Source organism: Stegostoma tigrinum, chromosome 18 (assembly GCF_030684315.1).
Source record: "Stegostoma tigrinum isolate sSteTig4 chromosome 18, sSteTig4.hap1, whole genome shotgun sequence".
Taxonomy (NCBI): Eukaryota; Metazoa; Chordata; class Chondrichthyes; order Orectolobiformes; family Stegostomatidae; genus Stegostoma; species Stegostoma tigrinum.
In genome coordinates, this window is record NC_081371.1 from 10,825,452 (window position 1) to 10,844,664 (window position 19,213).

Below are 19,213 nucleotides of genomic sequence, written 5' to 3' on the forward strand. Positions count from 1 at the left end.
TGGTTTATTATCAACACCATTGAACTTTCACAGCTAGGGAAAGCGAATCAGCATTTTGATTTTCGACAGACTACTGCTACCATCAGTCGCCTATTCCGATCAGCACTCATGTTTAGTAATCTGTTCCACAGTGAATAAAGTAGACAGCCAAATTCTACCCCATCTTGACATAATTGTCAGAATCATTGCCCTCCTTCTAACAGTGTCAGCAACTTTGGAAGGCTGCACATGCCAGGTTAAGTGCAGATATCCAGGAGGGATTCTCTATTTTTTTGAAGGATGCAGCATCCACAGGCCTTGAATTAAATAAATTTGAAAGCACCGAAAGCATGAGAAATTCCAATCTTGTGCACAACCCTTGAAAAAGCCACAACTCGGTGAATTAATTGTAACTGAGTTTTAATGGTCTATTACATTGATAATTATGCTGAACTAACTCACTAATAATGGAGTAATTTTAAGTTCTGATATGTGTACATTTTAACAATAAATTTCTCAATTTTTTCTGCCATCCACCTTTATCCTATGAATATGTCAAAGATGTTGATTTTGCTCGCTGCAAGATGTAAAATTAAAAACACTTTCCTGATTTGTTATATGCTTCAACATGATTGGCTACTTACTGTCCTTGATGACATCACTGTTGCTGGGTGCTTGAAGACCTTTTTGACTTGGAGCCGGATTCAGTTATCACAAAAGTGTGTTGCAGAGAGTAGGTGATCTTGTGCATAGCTTTTTTGGAGGACAACAGTGAAAGTGAAGTTTCTTTGTTGCCGATTGCTAAAAAATCCAGCTGATACAGAACTGACAGCTCGGTAGCCATTCTCATACATTTGGTGTTGCTTGTTGAAAGAGGTTTGAAGAACTATCGTGAAATTCCAGCAGTTTCTAAATATTCTACCTTTCAACATTTAGTATCAATGATGATATTTCATGCCAATTTCTCTTCACACCACCACAATGGATACGTTAAGTGAAAGCGCCAAGCTGTATGGCAATGTGGCTTTCTATCTATCTTGTCTGCTTTTTAAATAATTGGATAATAAACTATATCATGCACTCTTCTATAAATGCACAAGAACAATCAGAATAAACTCTTCCCAGATGTACATCCAAGTTGCTGCTGAGGTGAATCGTAGGCTTTGTACAAGAGTCCAGAAAGAGCAACTCTTTGTCTGATGTAAATGTTATTGGAAACGCCTCTGATCTTCATTGGAGTAAATGTCCTGGTCTTGGTAATTAACCACTCTGCTTCTCCATCTAGCTGCAAGAATACAATCATCCGATTTCTCATAGGCAGCTTCAATTGTGAAGTGTAAAACTTTATCTACTAGTGGGGCATTGCATCAAATCTTGCACTGCCATTTTGAAAGCAAGATTTAATCCTCTTTTTGGATGTTGATTTAGGAGTTGAGAAATGAATTCTACTTAAAAGTTGGCTCAAGGGTCACTTTTGGGGAGTTTCACAAAGGATTTCTCTACGTGAATTCCTGCAAGATCCCTGTGCAATTCTCCGCTGCTCCCCTCATTATATATGCTCCACATCCCAATGTCACTGCACTCGCCAGCAGCAGAAACTGATGAATTTGCTTGCACTCCTAAAGTAAAACAGACATCTCATTTCTCAGATGCACCTAAGCTGCTACTTCAACAGAAAGCAGCTACCTTATACTGCGTTGCCAGAGCTCAGATGCCTCATTGACATAACAGAGTAGAAATTTTTCCCAACGGGAATGTGAAATGGATGACAAGGAATCACAGCCCATTTTATGTTGCATCCAATTCTCTTTTTCATTGATTTCCATTAAGGATCTATTCCAATGTCTTTAAAATCATTCCTGCTGCTGTCACAGTTGCCCACTCACAACAGCAGTGTGTGCATCAATGGCTTACAGAATTTTATTAATTGAGTCAGGCTAGTTTGAAGTTGGAGTCAACAATCCCAGCAATTGTGTAGAAACTGTGCTGAAATGTCCTGTATCTTGACTTCAGTGCAAATGACTTACGTGTGAAAGTTATTTTCTAATCTGGCTACTGCTTTGCTCTTTTCATTACGTCTACAATTACTGTTTAACACATGAGCACAGCCGACACACTGCCAGATTTAAGTAACTGCTTCCACAGTCCGGGAGGCAGGTAAGGCAAGCCAGGTCAATGGATACTTCTGGATGACAAAAAGTCCCTTTGCTTGTTAGGTCTCATTAGAATTTTGCTGCATGCACTCTTGTAGGGGCCAGGAATCTTTAAAAATTGCATCAGCATCCCAATTAACAGTGGCTCCAGACACTTTCTTTGGTTCGATGATGCCAATTGTTCACTTTATCTCTTAACATCCACCCCAAAAATTTAAGTTGTACTTTTTTTACATTTTAGCATGAAAAAGCTGTGCCTATTCTGCATGTTAGAAAGTGTTAAATACTCCGGTGTTGAATAAGTCCTGTAATCTTTGACTGGGTAGAAGTTATAGTCAATGCAAATTAATGTCTGTGGTCAGTTTCTGGTAGTTTATCAGATCAATAAGTTCATTTCTGTATTATAAGATTTCTAAGTACTGTGAACATGACAAAATGCATGAAGACATTTTTTGCACAAAGTTTCAACATATTTGGAAATGGGATTAGATTATCGTAAAATTTTGTAACCGATCTGAATATTCTGCAGCCGATTTTGCAGAATTTTAGTAACATCTCAGTTTGTTTTTTCTGCAGAACCTTTCTTAAAAGATTGTTGGGAGAATTTTGATCATATAAAATAATAGCAGGAAATAATATGTACATCAAATTGTAGATTTGTAGAAGGAAAGGTCTTCTAAACATAGAAAGGAGTAGCAACGGGAACAGACAGTATGGTCCTTTGACCCTGTTATGACATTCTAAAAGATTATGATCAATTTGATACTGATTTCACTCCACTTTCTGCTTGATCCCTGTAACCTTTGACACTCTTGTTCAAAAATCTTATTTATCTTATACAAGAGCATATTTAATGGTTCAACTTCCATAGCTGTCTGGGTCTGGAGAATTCTGAAGATTATTTAATTTCAGAGAGAAGAAATTTGTCATCAGATAGAATCTTATAGGGCTCTGAGTGACAATGCATATGGCCAGTGAGGCTTATCTCAACATTGGGAACAACTGAGTGCATCTTTTAGTTTTGGATATCATGAAGAGAAAATTGCTAAAAAACAGCAAGTTGCCTGTTAAGGGGAATTGTTGTTTGTTAACTAACTTGTTAATTGCAAATTTCATCTCATTAATATGCAGCTTTCTATCCTTACATCCTCTGCAAGAAAATTTAGAGGGAATTCTTGACATGGAAGTCAGAGCAGGTATCTGGTCACCTCAGTTTGCTGCTGACTGTGGGGACCCTCCATGTTGAGAAACCAGTGTCTCAGGGCACAGTTCACGGACTGGTCCAGGCTGCACCTCCAGGCTTTTTGCTTGGCATTCTGGAATATACCAGCAGCAGTGTGTTCTTCTTAAAATGGCACATAGTACAGTGCAGCGCAAAGTGGGTGTGACAGACACCGTAGCATTGGGATAGGTTGCTTGGTAAGATACAATGAGAAAACCCACTCACAGAGAGAATCTCTCTGTGCAACTCAACATATCTGACAGGCAAAATAAAAGATTTAACCCTTAATTTTTGCCCTAAATGAATAATCCCTTATTCTGAAACTATAACCCCTCAATCTAGGCTCCCCCATCCTCTCAACATCTTTGAAATGCCCAGGAATATAGGTCCAACCAGCACGTCCTTTCACGAAGAGATACTCCGTTCATCTCAGGAATCGACCTGGTGAACTTTTTTTGTCAATTGCCTGAAGCCAAATGTTAGCTTGCTCTCTCTGTCTATGGATGCTGCCTGACCTGCTGTGATCTCCAGCATTTGCTATTTTCAGTAAATGCAGACTGGGTGATTGTTTTGGCGAACAAGCCTGGTCCGTGCTCAGACATGACTCTGACCTTCCTGTAGCCGGTCATTTTAACACAGTTTCGTGCTTGCACACCCACTTGCCTGTCCTCAGCATGCTGCAGTGTTCGTTCAATTCCAGTGAAAACTAGTGGAACAACGTCTCATCTTCAGGCAAGCCACTTTACAGCCTTCTGGAGTTAATATTGAGTTCAGCAACTTCAAATTGTACACCAACTACCATTCCTTCCCTTTCTTTTAGCTTTACTTGTTACATTCTCTGTTAACATGTCCTCTCACAACACCTCCCCCACCTCAGTGGGACTGTCTGAGAACACCATTGTGCTGCCATTCTCACATTCCAATCACTTAATTTGAACCATCAACATCTTTTCTCCCCCCCCCCACACTTAACACTCCATCCCCTCCCAGCTACAGCATAAATGCTGAACCCTCCACAGTTCACCTCAGCTCTGAAGAAGTCATCTAGACTCAAAATGTCAACTTGCTCTCCCTTCATTGCTGCTGCCTGACCCGCTGTGATCTTTAGCATTTGTAGTTTTCAATATTTTCCTCAAATAAGGAAACAAAAGCAGCCCCTGAACAGTGTAACAGATGTGGAGGTTAGAGTGAGAGTTGTAATAACCTCGGGAACACCCTCTGGTTTCTGATTGTACATGGGTTTACACAGCAAATTTGATTTTGTTTGTTCAAAATCATGGAATTGTGTGGTTTTGTTCTCTTAATAAGTGCCTGGGATGTTAATTTGCTTCCTACTTTAAACAAGAAAGCTAACCATCCCTTTCAAAAATGTTATCTAAGTAGGCAGTCCCATCAATGATTATAACATTGTTACAATCGCTGAATGATTATCATGTAGGTCTATACAAGATATCCAGGAAGAGGCCACACTGCCTTTATTCTGTGCCAGTCATATTTCTGAAAGATATTTGCAAATCCAAATGGTGTCAGCAGTTGGCTACTCAGTTGCAAGGGCTTGCTCAGGATGTGGCTAACGTTGTCTATGAGGAACCCTGTCAGCGATTAGCAGGAGAAGTGTAACCAGAATTATATGCAAGATTGGACACTCAGTCAATAGCAAATTTGAGCATTTTGAGTGAAAGTTCAAAGATACATTCTTTGTGACATCTTTCCAAGTCACATCTTAAGTAATGGTCAGCTTTCAGGTTATCTTTTCCAGAAATTATACAGTTCCTTCTTGAAGTAACTGGACTTCAAGTTGATGCTGTATTCATATTACCTGTCAGACCCTAACCTTAATATTGTTCCAGTGAGTTTTGTAAAACATAAATAGAAGCAGCCTTGCATTTATGGTGCACCCTTGAAAACTTGACTAAAATGCTTTTAATCTATTAAAGTGCTTTTATAGTCAACATCGTTATGTAGGGAATTCCAACATTAGATTTGTTGCATTTCACAAGAATCACAAACGGAAAAGACCAGATGCTGGGGCAAAATTGGATTTTTGTGTACAACTAGGCCCTTTAAAATTTTGAAACAGAATTTGCCCAAACACACATTTCAGATGCAAAGTGCTCTGCACATCACGTTTGTTAAGGTTAACATGAGGTAACATTACATATTCAGCTTTCCTTTGTAATTGACAGGAAACACTGATGTTAGTATTTGATCATGCATAATTAAAGATTATCAGAAAGCAAAGCATGTTTTTTTCATTAAAAATTAAAGTTCAGGATTAACCTAATCAGATGTTAACTTTCAGACCAAAACAAACATGAGAAAAGCAGAGATACTGGAACTGTCGATGCTGGAGAATCTGAGATAACAAGGTGTAGAGCTGGATGAACACAGCAGGCCAAGCAGCATCAGAGGAGCAGGAAGGCTGACGTTTCGGGTCTGGACACTTCTTCTGCAGAAGGGTATAGGCTCGAAACGTCAGCTTTCCTGCTCCTATGATGCTGCTTGTCCTGCAGTGTTCATCCAGCTCTACACCTTATTACCATGATAAAAGCAGAAGTGTTTCTGATATACACCAGGTTGGAGATGCAAAGGGTCAACATAACGTGATTACAGCTAATCTTTATATATTCACAGCACAATCTTCAAACTGAAACACATTTATTTGCTAAAAGTGGAGACAAGCCAAATTATCCTCCCAGAGCTCTCAGCCTCTTTGCTATGCAATGTTGTGCAAGGAAGGTGTATCCCCACATCTGTCCAGTCAACCGATCACACCATTAGCATGTCATTGGTCTACTTGATGACTAATTTTATGTTCATGTGGCTTTGGTTGCCTCTCTCTTAGAAATTGGAACAGGAGTAGGTCGTTTGGCCCCTTGAGCCTGCTCCACCATTCAATAGGATCATGGCCAATCCAACACTTCCTACATCTACTTTCCTGTATTTGCCCTGTAACCCTTGATTCCTAGACTGATCAACAATCTATCTTGACCTTAGATACATAAGAACTCTGGCCCCATGGTTCTCTATAGCCAGGAATTCCAAAAATTCCAAGAGAAGAAATTCCTCTTTATCTCGCCCCTTTATTCTAATTGCTGGTACAGTGCTCGACTGAAAGTAGCTATTTGCTGACTATTTGCTTGGAGGTGCAACATCGTGGAGAGATTTGATGGGTGTAGAATGAATGCTTTGTGACAGCTTGCCCGGTATCTTGCCCAGACATGCAGAATGATCTTCCAGTGAGTACAAACCAGTAACGGAACAGGACTATTATGGTTGATAAGTACTGCTGAGTAATCTGAGCGAGGCTTCGATATTATAAATGGGTAACTCATAGCTCCCTATACCCATGAAATTCAGCACGGGCAACAAATCACGTGGCCCTCCCATTTTGACTGCCCTCATTGGTCCTGATCCTGGCAGACATGAGATCTGTCAATTGCAAATGTGCTTTGCGATGGTGACATCCTCCTTGATATCACCAGCAGATCCCTGCAGGGTGCCAGAAGGGATGAAATTCAGGGATCCAGTGATCTGGGCCACCAGACAAAATAGAACTGGTCAACCTAGTATATGCAATCAGTAACTCACTACAGTGAGAGGCTGTGTGTGTTAACGTCTACTCCCTGTATACCCTGTTTTGGGGAGGGGTAGTGAGGTGAGGATATTTCCTCCACTGAACTCTACCCCCATCCTCACTATCCTGTTGCTGCATGAGCTGCTGGGAAGGGCTGATAGCTGGAGAGCGACAATCAAAGGGCAGAAATAACTATCCTATTTCAAAAGCTCGGAAGTCACCTGTAAAGCACAAAGTCCTGTTAACAAAAGCCTTTCGTTCAAGCATAAAAGCAGCTGCTATTTCTCTGCATTTAAAGATTTTCCAGCCAGTCATATACTCAGCCCTATCAATCCCCACTTGTTCACCCTGATGAGTCCCAGGAGACCTGGGAAACCCGTATATTGACAGTTTGAGTCTTGGTTAGGAATGAAGTCAGTTGTCTTTTCGGCCTTTGTTAATGGCAGACATCTCTGTCCCATGGGGGCTTTCTATCCTTTTACAAACGCTTTCCAGTTAAATGCAAAAGCAGGCAGATTCTGTCAGATTCTCAGCGCATCATATTTTTGGATGTTTTAATTTCCTGCAGGCACTGACAGACCGCCCCAAGATTAAAACTCCTTCCTTACAGCAAATCTGCTTTCAGTACCCTCTTAGGCAATGCATTCCAGATCACAATAAGTAAGACACAACGAAACGGTTGCACCTGAGAGATGGGGTACAGTTAATAACTGTGTGAAAGGACTGGAAGGAAGTCTGAAAGGTCAGCTGAAATATTAGAAGAGCCCAGAAACCTCCAAACAGGATGTTGTAGACTGTTCAAAATAAGATGCCCAAAAGGGACACAGAAACATACCACCAGTTCAATCAAGTAAATTGAAATTAATGATATCTAGGCGCCAGTTTTGGACTGGGGTGGACAAAGTCAGAAGTCACACAACACCAGGTTACAGTCCAAAAGATTTATTTGGAATCTCAACCTTTCACAGCGCTGCTCCTTCATCAGGTGACTTCTTATGAAAACTTGTGATTTCAAATAAACCTGGCAGACTATAACCTGGTATCGTATGACTTCTGAATTGGAAATTTGTAGATAGAGCGTTTACTTAAGACTTCTTTTGTTGGGTTTAAGAATTTACAAAAATATAAACCAACTTGAATAACAGTGCCGAGTGATGGTGGTCAATTAAGTATATCCTGTTGCATTATGTTTCATAGCAAATGTGCCACATCTCTTTAAGGGTCATGATCCAGATGTTATCCCCCTATCATGGTGTGTGACCAACTGGTTAAAAAGGACTCAGTCTCCATCTTACTGAGTTTTTCTTTGTTATTCATTCAGGGATGTGTGTTGCTGACTGGGCCTGCAATTATTGCTGATTCCTAATTGCCTTTGAGAAGGCTAGGGTGAGCTACCCCCTTGAATCATTGAAGTCCATGTGATGTAGCTACACCTACAGTTTTGTTAGGGAGGGAGCTCTTACCTTTCATCTCAAGACAAGTTAAGGGAAAAGTGTGCTGCTTAGCCTGGGCCCAGACACTCAAGCATCTGTCACTATAACCTACATATGTCAGTTTCAAGAATGTTACTAACATTCATCAAATTCTTCATTTTTATATGACCCATGACTCCTATTTATGAAACATAAATCTCACAGCATGATAGTTGCAGATCATCAGTATATTGCACCATGCCATCCCGTTATATTCTCGCAGGATCATCTGAAATAGCTCTGATAGAATCTTTTGGGGTGTTGCAAAGCTCTAAGTCATGCAGTTCAGTGCTGCAGTGATCTGGGCCACCAAAGAGAATAGAACTGGTCAACCTGGTATACACAATCAGTAACTCACTAATGTGAGCTGCTGAGTGTGCTAAGGACTACTACCTGTGTGCCCAGTATACAGTCCTTTGTAGTATACAGGCTTAAGGTCCTTTAGACAAGAGTCACACTTAGTTGATGGAGTTTTCCTGTTCTTGGACCAATTCCAGAAATCGGAGAGTTTCCTAGAGAGAAACCAAAGGCTTAAGTTAGTCAGATAATCTGTTAGATCTTACGTCACTCAAGCTGATTGGGTGCTCGTGTGCTCTCTTTGGGAATAATGAGCCCAGAGCAGAAAGTAATTTGCTGGCTAATGAGAGCCCTGCATTTCCAGAACTCGCCAGTGCCAGGGAAGCGGCTGTGTTTACAGCCAGCAAACTACCTTCTGGAGTCCCAGATGGAGGACAATCGCTGCTAAGAAAGATAAGGTGTTGTTTGGGCAGTTTTATGGTTTGGATGGTTTAATATTCTGCAGACACTTTAATCCATCCCCCAAGGTTAAAACCCCTTCCAAACATTGAAATGGCTTCCAATACCCTCTCAGGCAGTGCATTCCAAAAATCACAGCATACACAGTCAAAGAAATGTTTGGCTTCTCCCTTTGCGTTCCTAACCTGGTCATTCAAAAGCTTAAGAAATTCAAATATTTTTGCTAGTATTTTAACCTATAGATTTGACCAGCAGCCAGCTCGGAAGAATTCATAGCGATTTGGGTTGCAAGACTAGAGAGTGAAATGGAAGAATTGAAGTAGGAAACCCTTACTGAGGTGAAAATGCATTGCAAAGTTGAATCACTGGGACTGCAACACTTCTTCTCGGTGTCAAGATTCTAAATTTTCAATCTTGCCATATTTTCCCAACTTTCATGTTATTGCCCCAAATGGGGATAATTCCACCCTGATATCACAGAAATAAGGTCATTCACAAGAAGGAATCACTTTATTACTGTAACTTCCACAGCAGAAATGAACATTTAAAGTAATTGTAAACAAAATTAAATGCTTTTTTTTCACAATCCCCTACTTTTCCATCTATTTACTTTCTTCCATTTCATGTTCCTATCTATGTCAAATTTACTATTTTAGTCAATTTGATTTGATCCAATTCTTATAAACTTTAAAACAAAATAGCAACTTGTTGTTTAATTGTCTCTTCTCACTCCTGGTTATCATTTTAGAATTTACAATCAAATTCCTGTGCCAACCATGACACTGTCTGCACGCCCATCTAATGCTAAAACCGTCCATTACCATCACTAAAATCTCATTGTTCATCTCTTTGGACCAAAGTGATTTAAAGGTTGACCTCCCTGTGTCAAGCACACTGTTTGTTCTTCAAATACATTTCTTTGACCAAATTTCTAGCCACCTTTGTTTTTTGGATCTCCGTCATTTTATGATTGTGCCTCTGTGAAGCAGATTTTCTATATTAAAAGTGCCATAAAATGACAAGTTATTGATTGGTTATTGATCCTAAAAGGGTAATTGAAATGCAAAGCCTATTAGATTATCCTGACCCCCATGCCTGTACTAAATTACCTCCCTTTGGGCTCAATCATTTCTTTGCCAGTTTTCTTTCCATGATGTCATCACCATTGCACTATAAGTGTAGTCATTCACTTGCTTTATTTTGGGGGTTATTTCTGTGCACAAGGCTGCTTTGTATGCTCACAGAATAGTAGCTCCAATGAACCTAAAGAACTTGCACTTATTTATCAGCTTTCTTAGCCAAAACAGGGTTACAGCTACAGTAATGTCTACACTTTGAAAGTTATTTATTACTGTGGATGTAACCCTCTTTTGGCTAAGAAAGCTGATAAATAAGTGCAAGTTCTTTAGGTTCCATTGTGCCATATGTATATTAAGTGGCAAGTCAACAGTCCGTGGTATTGTTCGGCAAAGCATATCGTTGATGTGAACATCGGCAAGACTGGACATTTGATTAGATAGGCCAATGGGCTGAGGAGTGGTGGATGGAGTTTAATATAGATTACTGTGAGGTGTTGGATTTTGATAAGGCAAACAGGACAGGACTTATACAGTGATAATAAAATGTGAGGCTGGATGAACACAGCAGGCCAAGCAGCATCCCAGGAGCACAAAAGCTGACGTTTCGGGCCTAGACCCTTCATCAGAGAGGGGGATGGGGGGAGGGAACTGGAATAAATAGGGAGAGAGGGGGAGGCAGACCGAAGATGGAGAGTAAAGAAGATAGGTGGAGAAGGTGTAGGTGGGGAGGTAGGGAGGGGATAGGTCAGTCCAGGGAAGACGGACAGGTCAAGGAGGTGGGATGAGGTTAGTAGGTAGCTGGGGTTGCGGCTTGGGGTGGGAGGAAGGGATGGGTGAGAGGAAGAACCGGTTAGGGAGGCAGAGACAGGTTGGACTGGTTTTGGGATGCAGTGGGTGGGGGGGAAGAGCTGGGCTGGTTGTGTGGTGCAGTGGGGGGAGGGGATGAACTGGGCTGTCTAAACCAGCCCAGTTCATCCCCTCCCCCCACTGCACCACACAACCAGCCCAGCTCTTCCCCCCCACCCACTGCATCCCAAAACCAGTCCAACCTGTCTCTGCCTCCCTAACCGGTTCTTCCTCTCACCCATCCCTTCCTCCCACCCCAAGCCGCACCCCCAGCTACCTACTAACCTCATCCCACCTCCTTGACCTGTCCGTCTTCCCTGGACTGACCTATCCCCTCCCTACCTCCCCACCTACACCTTCTCCACCTATCTTCTTTACTCTCCATCTTCGGTCCGCCTCCCCCTCTCTCCCTATTTATTCCAGTTCCCTCCCCCCATCCCCCTCTCTGATGAAGGGTCTAGGCCCGAAACGTCAGCTTTTGTGCTCCTGGGATGCTGCTTGGCCTGCTGTGTTCATCCAGCCTCACATTTTATTATCTTGGAATCTCCAGCATCTGCAGTTCCCATTATCTCTGGACTTATACAGTTATGGTAAGGCCCTCAGGAGTGTTGCCGAACAAAGAGACCTAGGGGTGCAGGTACATAGTTTCTTGAAAGTGAAGTCGCAGGTAGACAGGGTGGTGAAGAAGGCATTTGGCACGCTTGCTTTCATTGGTCAGAACATGGAGTATACCGTTGGTATGTTGGGTGGCAGCCGTACAGGTCATTATGTGGCAACCTTTAGAATACTGCATACATATCTGTTTGGAACAAGCTGTCGGAGGAAGTAATTGACGCTGGTACAATTACAACATTTAAAGGGCATCTAGATGGGTATATGAATGGAAGGCATTTACACAAATGTCGGCCAAATGCTGGAAAATGGGATTAGACCAGATTGAGATGTCTGGTCAGTTCAGACATGTTCGTCCAAAGGATCTGTTTCTGCACCATATGACTCTATAACTTAGACACACTGCATTTCTGATTTTATCCATGCTTTCAACCCAAGATTTTTTTAAAAAAGGAATAAATCATTTCATTAAAGGCAACACTGTTTGGTGATATTTCTCTGCAAGCTATAATTTATTTTTAACAGTCACACATTTTCCTGTATTCGTTTTGTTTTGTTACATGGAAAGATTTTGTTGCATATTCAATGGAGGTCTATAATTCTGGCAGCATGGAGTTGAAAATTCTCTCCATGAGAGTTTTCAGTCATGAGGAAATCACAAAGTTTGAGCAAACTCGCTTGGTAATGTTTCCCACTGTAAACCAATTTAATTTAACATTGCTACACCACTTCTGATATTTTCTTTCCATTCTGGAATAAAATGTACGAAAACATTGGAACAATCAGCAAAATTGCAAAGTAAATGAAACAAAAGCAGACTTTTGAGCATTAATAAGTTCCCTATTAAATCAGCAATGCTATAGTGAAACATGTTAATCAAATCAACATTAAGTAAGGATTTATTGTACTTTGTCCAAAAAATGAAAACCCTGGGCTATCCTGATATCAGATTATGTTGTGCAGGCAAGGAAAAGACTGCATTTACCCAATTTTATTCAGTGTTTTTCCTACAAATTGTATTAATATTAAACCAAATCAAAACATGTAGGGTCTTTATCTCAATTTCATTGAGACTGTGCACTTAGAAATGAAACATTTGACTAAAGTGGACTAGTTGAATTAAAAAGAAACAATTTGCATCTGTTTAACGTTCTCAATGACCATAAAGTATTCTATTTTTCTGTTAACTAGTTACTTTTGAAGAGTCACCGGCGTTGCAATCCAGAAAATGTGCTCAAAACTCTAAAATGGTGACGGTGGTGAATTTGGTCCTAGCACAGGGCCCTGTGACATTGGCGAAGTTGGCCCAGCAGGAACACAGGATGGCAACGGTGTTGGAGGCAAGATGATGCTAGAGAGTGGCAAATCTTTGTTCCAGCATCGTCATGATGAGACGCGGTTACAGCAGTGCAGTCAGTTTAGCAGCGGGGACTCGAGGTATCGGGCTGGAGAAGCCTGGATCCAGACCAATGGCTGAGCTAGAAGTGAGAGCTGTTCCAAAGACCACCTAACTTTATTGGGATAAGAATACTGTTTTACTTTTCTGGCTTTATATCCTATGTTTGTAGTTTATTTTCTATGCTTTAAGTTGGCACCGGAGAGTGGTGACACTAAACAATGCTGTATTTGTAATAAATACATGTGACAATAAATCAAATGAAATCAAAACTGCAACAGGATGATGATCAGACCATTTAAACTTCACACATTTTGGTTGAATAATTAAAATCAGTCAGGACACCAGACTGAATTCCTGCTTTTCCAAATATTGCTGTGGATATTATTTTTCTTAACATATCTGAACGGCAACACATACCATTTTCATCCTAAGAACATTGAAAGTCAATATAAAATGGGGTGGTATAGGCCTAAAGGGGTTGGAGGAGCAGAGGGATCTGGGTGTATGTTTAGACAGTTGATTGAAGGTGGTAGTTCAATTGGAGAGAACAATAAATAAAGTATACAGTGCTTTTGGCTTTAGTGATAGGCGCATAGAGTACAAGAGCAGGGAGATGATGTTGAACTTGTACAAGGCAATTGTTAGACCTTAGCTGAAATATTGTGTTCAGTTGTGCACACCACATTATAGGAAAGATACAAATGTACTGGCATGCAGAAGGGACTTATAAGAATGGTTCCAGGAATGAGAATCTTCAGTTGTGAGGATGATTTGAAGAATCTGAGACTGTTCTCCTCGGAGAAGAGAAGGGGGTGCGCCTGGGTAGGATGCTGTTCGGACAGTTGGTGTGGATCTGTTGGGCCAAATGGCCTGTTTCCGCATTGTTGGGATTCTATTCTATTTTAAGGCTGAGAAGACATTTGAGAGGAGTTTCTAGCAGCATGATCAGGCTGGACACAGTAGGTAGAAAGAAACTTTTCCCACATAAAGGAAAAAGAATCAGAGGGCATGAATTTAAAATGAAGCAGGAGGGAACTTTTTCACACAATGAATGATCTGGCCTTGGAATGCAAAGGCTAGAGATGTCGTGGAGGCTGATTCAGTTAAAAAATCTAAGAGAATATTTGATGATCATTGGTAGTGCAGGGATATGGGAAAATGCAGAAGATCTGCACTAGGTGATTCAATCAGTGTGGGCACACTGGGCTGAATGGCCTCAATTGCTCTGCAACAATTCAGTAATGCTGTGGGTTTTAAGATACAGGTTAAATCCAACTGTTTTCAATACAGTAGTAAAATGTAAATAAATAATTTTCAAATTCCAATGTCTGTATTTAATACCTGAGACTTTCATGGACTGTAATAATTTGAGAACATAGAACACACTTACTTAAAATGGACGTACCAATCAGCTGATCTCACACGTCATTAAACTTCATTAAACTAATGTGAAGTAAAATTAATCTGAACTGAAAATAACATTTGCATCAAAAGTCGATGAATCTAGTCTGCTTAGTTACTCATGTTGAAACCTCTACTTCCCATTTTCATTTACATCTGTATGACAAAATTTTCATACATTAGAGATGAAAGCCATCTCAAATCACAATTTTTAAAGATTCATTCATGGGATGAGGGCATCATTGGATGTGCCAGCGTTTACTGCCCATCCCTAATTACCCAGAGGGCTTTTGAGTCAACCACATTGCTATATGTCTGGAGTCACATGTAGGCCAGACTAGGTAAAGAAAAGAGATTTCCTTGCCTAAAGGGCATTAGTGAGTGAGATAGGTTTTATCCAACCATCAATGATGGATTCCTAACCATCATTAATCTCTTAATTCTAGATTTTTACTGAATTCAAAATCACCATCTGCTGTGGGCACCAAGAATATTACCAGAGTCTCTGAATTCACAGTGCAACAATAATATCACTAGATTAAAAGTAGATTAAGCTTGGAAACAATGAACTCAGACATTAATATACAATCCAGCTTGCATTTCAGGAAAATTCAGAGGAGGTGGATTTTGACAATTGAATTGGACAAAGTCTCTCTCTACACATCTTGAAGATCAATGCCTCTGCTGAGAACCCAGCAACATTCGCTAATGCCGAAGATACAAGATATCAATTAAACAGCCAAGGTTTCAGGTAAAAACGTTAATGCCTCGAGGACATTCTCAAAATCTTGAACTTCATTTTTACTGGACTCTTAGCAGTTTTTAACTTTTTACCTGTGTGTATTACATACGCTTGACATCATGACTTTATTATTAGAAGATATTCACTCAGGAAAATCGTGATTGACTCCTTGCTGGTACTTTACATGCAGGGACATTACATTTTTATTACAGATGGTATGGCTTTGTGCTTTGTGGACAACGAAGTCGTTTGAAAAGAGATGAGCTGATTCACCCCTCCTGATTGTATAATCAGGCAGGTTACACCATGTCAGGAAGTTATACAATATCATATGATCTTGCTGTTTCTTATATAACGTAGCAAGATGTAGCTCATGTTAAGATGGATTCAAATAACATTAGTATTTTCCCTACCTCAGCATATTATATAAATAACCCGAATTACTTAACAATACCAAGGATATTACAGACTTTGACTCAACATCACATCAGTAAGAAGGTGCCTGGGCGAGTGCAAAATCCCCTCACTATTGCATTGCAGTTCTAGCTTAGGCTACTCTTTTAAGTTTCTGGAGTTAACAGTGAACCCATAACTTTCTGATTAAGGCTGAAACCTTTTGGTTGAACCTTTTTCCTCAGGTTATCCATATTCCACTCCAGAAGATTCTCGGAGTTAAGGCAGTGTGAATTAATGTGTGATTTTAGACAGTGTCAGCAATTGAGCATTGGAGAACATTGGAGCTGACCCTGTCTCTGTCTTCAGCACAGTCAAAGATTAAGATGTGGCAGACTTATATTAGTGAATAAATAACCTCAGTTTGAAACTTCTTAAACTTCTGTTGGAGCTAACTGCAAGGCAGGAATTGACTCTGAAAAGGAATCAGCAAGACGTAATAGACAGATAAGTTGATACAGTTTCTCCCTGTGACTCAAGGCTGTGGAAGAACTCAGACAGGAGCTTTCTGAAGCCCGTACTGCAGTTTTTCACAAATTTTAATTGTATTCTACTAGTTCTGAGGGACTAGAGATAGCTAGTACAACATCAGTTCAGGACTGGACAGTAGGTGAAGAGAGAACAAAGGACAACAGTTCTGAAATGGAGTCATTTCACTCTATTAACTCTGCTTTTTCCTCCATAGAAACTGCCAGGCCTACTGAGTTTCTCAGCATTTTCTCTTATTTATTTTGGATTTCTGGCATCAGCAGTATTTTAACTAAGAATGAATTTGTTTAATGCTGTTTCTATGTAAACCTTTACAGTTAATAACTATAGATCAATTTAACAAGCATTAAAACATGCTTAAAGCAATTATGGACCAACAGCAGGATTATTAAAAGAGATAACAAGGTGTAGAGCTGGATGAACACAGCAGGCCAAGCAGCATCACAGGAGCAGGAAGGATGTCTTTTCGGGTCTAGGCCCGAAACGTCAGCTTTCCTGCTCCTCTGATGCTGCTTGGCCTGCTGTGTTCATCCAGCTCTACACCTTGTTATCTCAGATTCTCCAGCATCTGCAGTTCCTACTATCTCTGAAAAGATTGTTAAAAGCTTTTTTTTACTATATCATGGTAATGTAGTTAATATGGGGATAAGTTTACTCATAATATTCTGGGATAAAGGATCACATGGCTAGGATGTGCAGAGGGAAAAAGGGGCAGGAAAAATTACACATTTTTACCATAACTTAAATTATCTTTTCCCGAATACTAAAAATGGATTTATTAAAGTAATTCAAAATTCTTTAATCGCATTTATCATTTAAAATGTGATGCTACCTCTGTTGAGCTATAATGGGGGTTAGACAGATTATGTTCCTTGTTTTTTTAAATTTGCTTATCCGTTTAGTCATAGAGTCATAGAGTTGTACAACATGGAAACAACTCGTCCGCACTGACCAGATATCCTAAATTCATCCAGTCCCATTTGCCAGCAATTGGCACAAATCCCTCTAAACCCTTCCTATTCATATTCCAATCCAGATGCCTTTTAAATGTAATTGTACCAGCCTCCACCACCTCCACTGACAGCACATTCCACACACACACCACTGTCTGCATGGAAAATGTTGCCCCTTAGGTCCCTTTTATATTTTTCCCCTCTCACCTTAAACCTATGCCCTATAATTTTGGACACCCCTACCCTGAGGAAAAGACTTTGGCTATTCACCCTGACCGTGCCCTTCATGACTTTACAAAGTTCTATTAGGTTGCTTCTTGGTCTCTGAAGCTTCAGGGAAAACAGACTCAGCCTATTCAGCTTCTCCCTACAGCTCAAACCCCCGACAACATCCTCGCAAATATTTTCTATACCCTTTCAAGCATGACAACATTTTCCCTATAGCAGGGAGACCAGAATTGAATGCAATATTCCAAAAGTGACTTAACCAATGTCCTGTACAGCCGCAACGTGACATTCCAATGCCTATACTCAATGCATTGACCAATAAAGGGAAGTGTACCAAACTCCTCCTTCACTAAACTGTCTACCTGTGATATTGCATAACAAAGTGTGTAGCTGGATGAACACAGCAGGCCAAACAGCATCTCAGGAGCACAAAAGCTGACGTTTCGGGCCGAGACCCGTCATCAATTTTTTTTTGTTTTTTTTGGGTCTAGGCCCGAAACGTCAGCTTTTGTGCTCCTGAGATGCTGTTTGGCCTGCTGTGTTCATCCAGCTACACACTTTGTTATCTTGGATTCTCCAGCATCTGCAGTTCCCATTATACCTGTGATATTGGTGCAGGTTTTGGTAGGAAACTGGTGAAGGAACTAAACCAAAAGGTAACTTTTGTGGGGCCTTTTGCTCGCTTGGTTCTGTTGAATTATTCACTAGACATTTGGGGTGCAAGAAGGTAAGGCAGGAAGAAAGCGTGGGTCATTTAATTCTCTCTCAAATTAGTTCATTGCAGGCCTTTCCAATATTTTAATTAGATTTGGACAGAGATATGAATATTAAACTTGCACCAGTGCTCTGAAAGCTGCAGGACATGGCCCTAAGCCAGAAGAGAAGAACTCAAAAGTTCACATTCAGATTCTGAAACTTCTTTGAGTGCACTGAAAGGCAGAATGAACAGACTGCTAGGTGTAGATGTTGCCAAGTGTCCCAGAATTATCATCTGTGCCACCTGGAGGAAGATAGCATTGTTGCCAACTGTCAAATCTATTGCCCCGGGATTGTAGGTCAATACCACAATGAGTATAATCAAGGCTGCACACTGCACGACATCAGTGTGATATCTGTGCACTGGGAGTCATTTTGTTATAAATGGCCACAGTTGTTAACCCTGATCTGTTCTGCCCTTCCGATCTGCTGTAGATGCAACGATGGCCTTTCCATCTTCAGCATGATGTTCATACCTGATGAGGTGATACTGATGTTAGCTCCCATAACAAGAACAAGAGGTGATAAATGTAGTACAGAAGAATTCCATAAATTTCTATTATAGCTCCTTGGATCAGTGTGTTATGCTGCAAAAGGGCTCAGAAAATTGAAGATTGAGAGCTTTATACTCGCAGGTCACTTGCCAAGATACAGTAAGAACATCCTTAGTGTGTCCCTTAAAGGTATGTCACATACGAGCTGTAAGATGTAAAATGACCATCACCACACATTGCCCTCTAACAGCAACAATTCTGCAAGTTGGAAATTTAAGCACAACACTTTTCAAACTGTGAATGAGTGCCCCAATTTCTAATCTGAAAGTTCTGACAAAAGATTGTGACCTGAAGAGTTAATTCTTTTTCTCTCTCCACAGATCCCAAGTATTTCCAGCACTGTTTGGTTTTTAGTTTTGGCCTCAGTTCCTCATAGGTTCGTGGTCAGCAAATTTGTCTGTCAGGAGCAGGAAGTCATAGTGTGACCCTAATCTCAGACTCAGTTACGGAGAGGATGTAAAAACAATGGAAAAGATTTGAGTGTAGATTCACGAGGATATTATGAAAGGGGATTTGTAAAGTGAGAAACTTTCCCACTACAG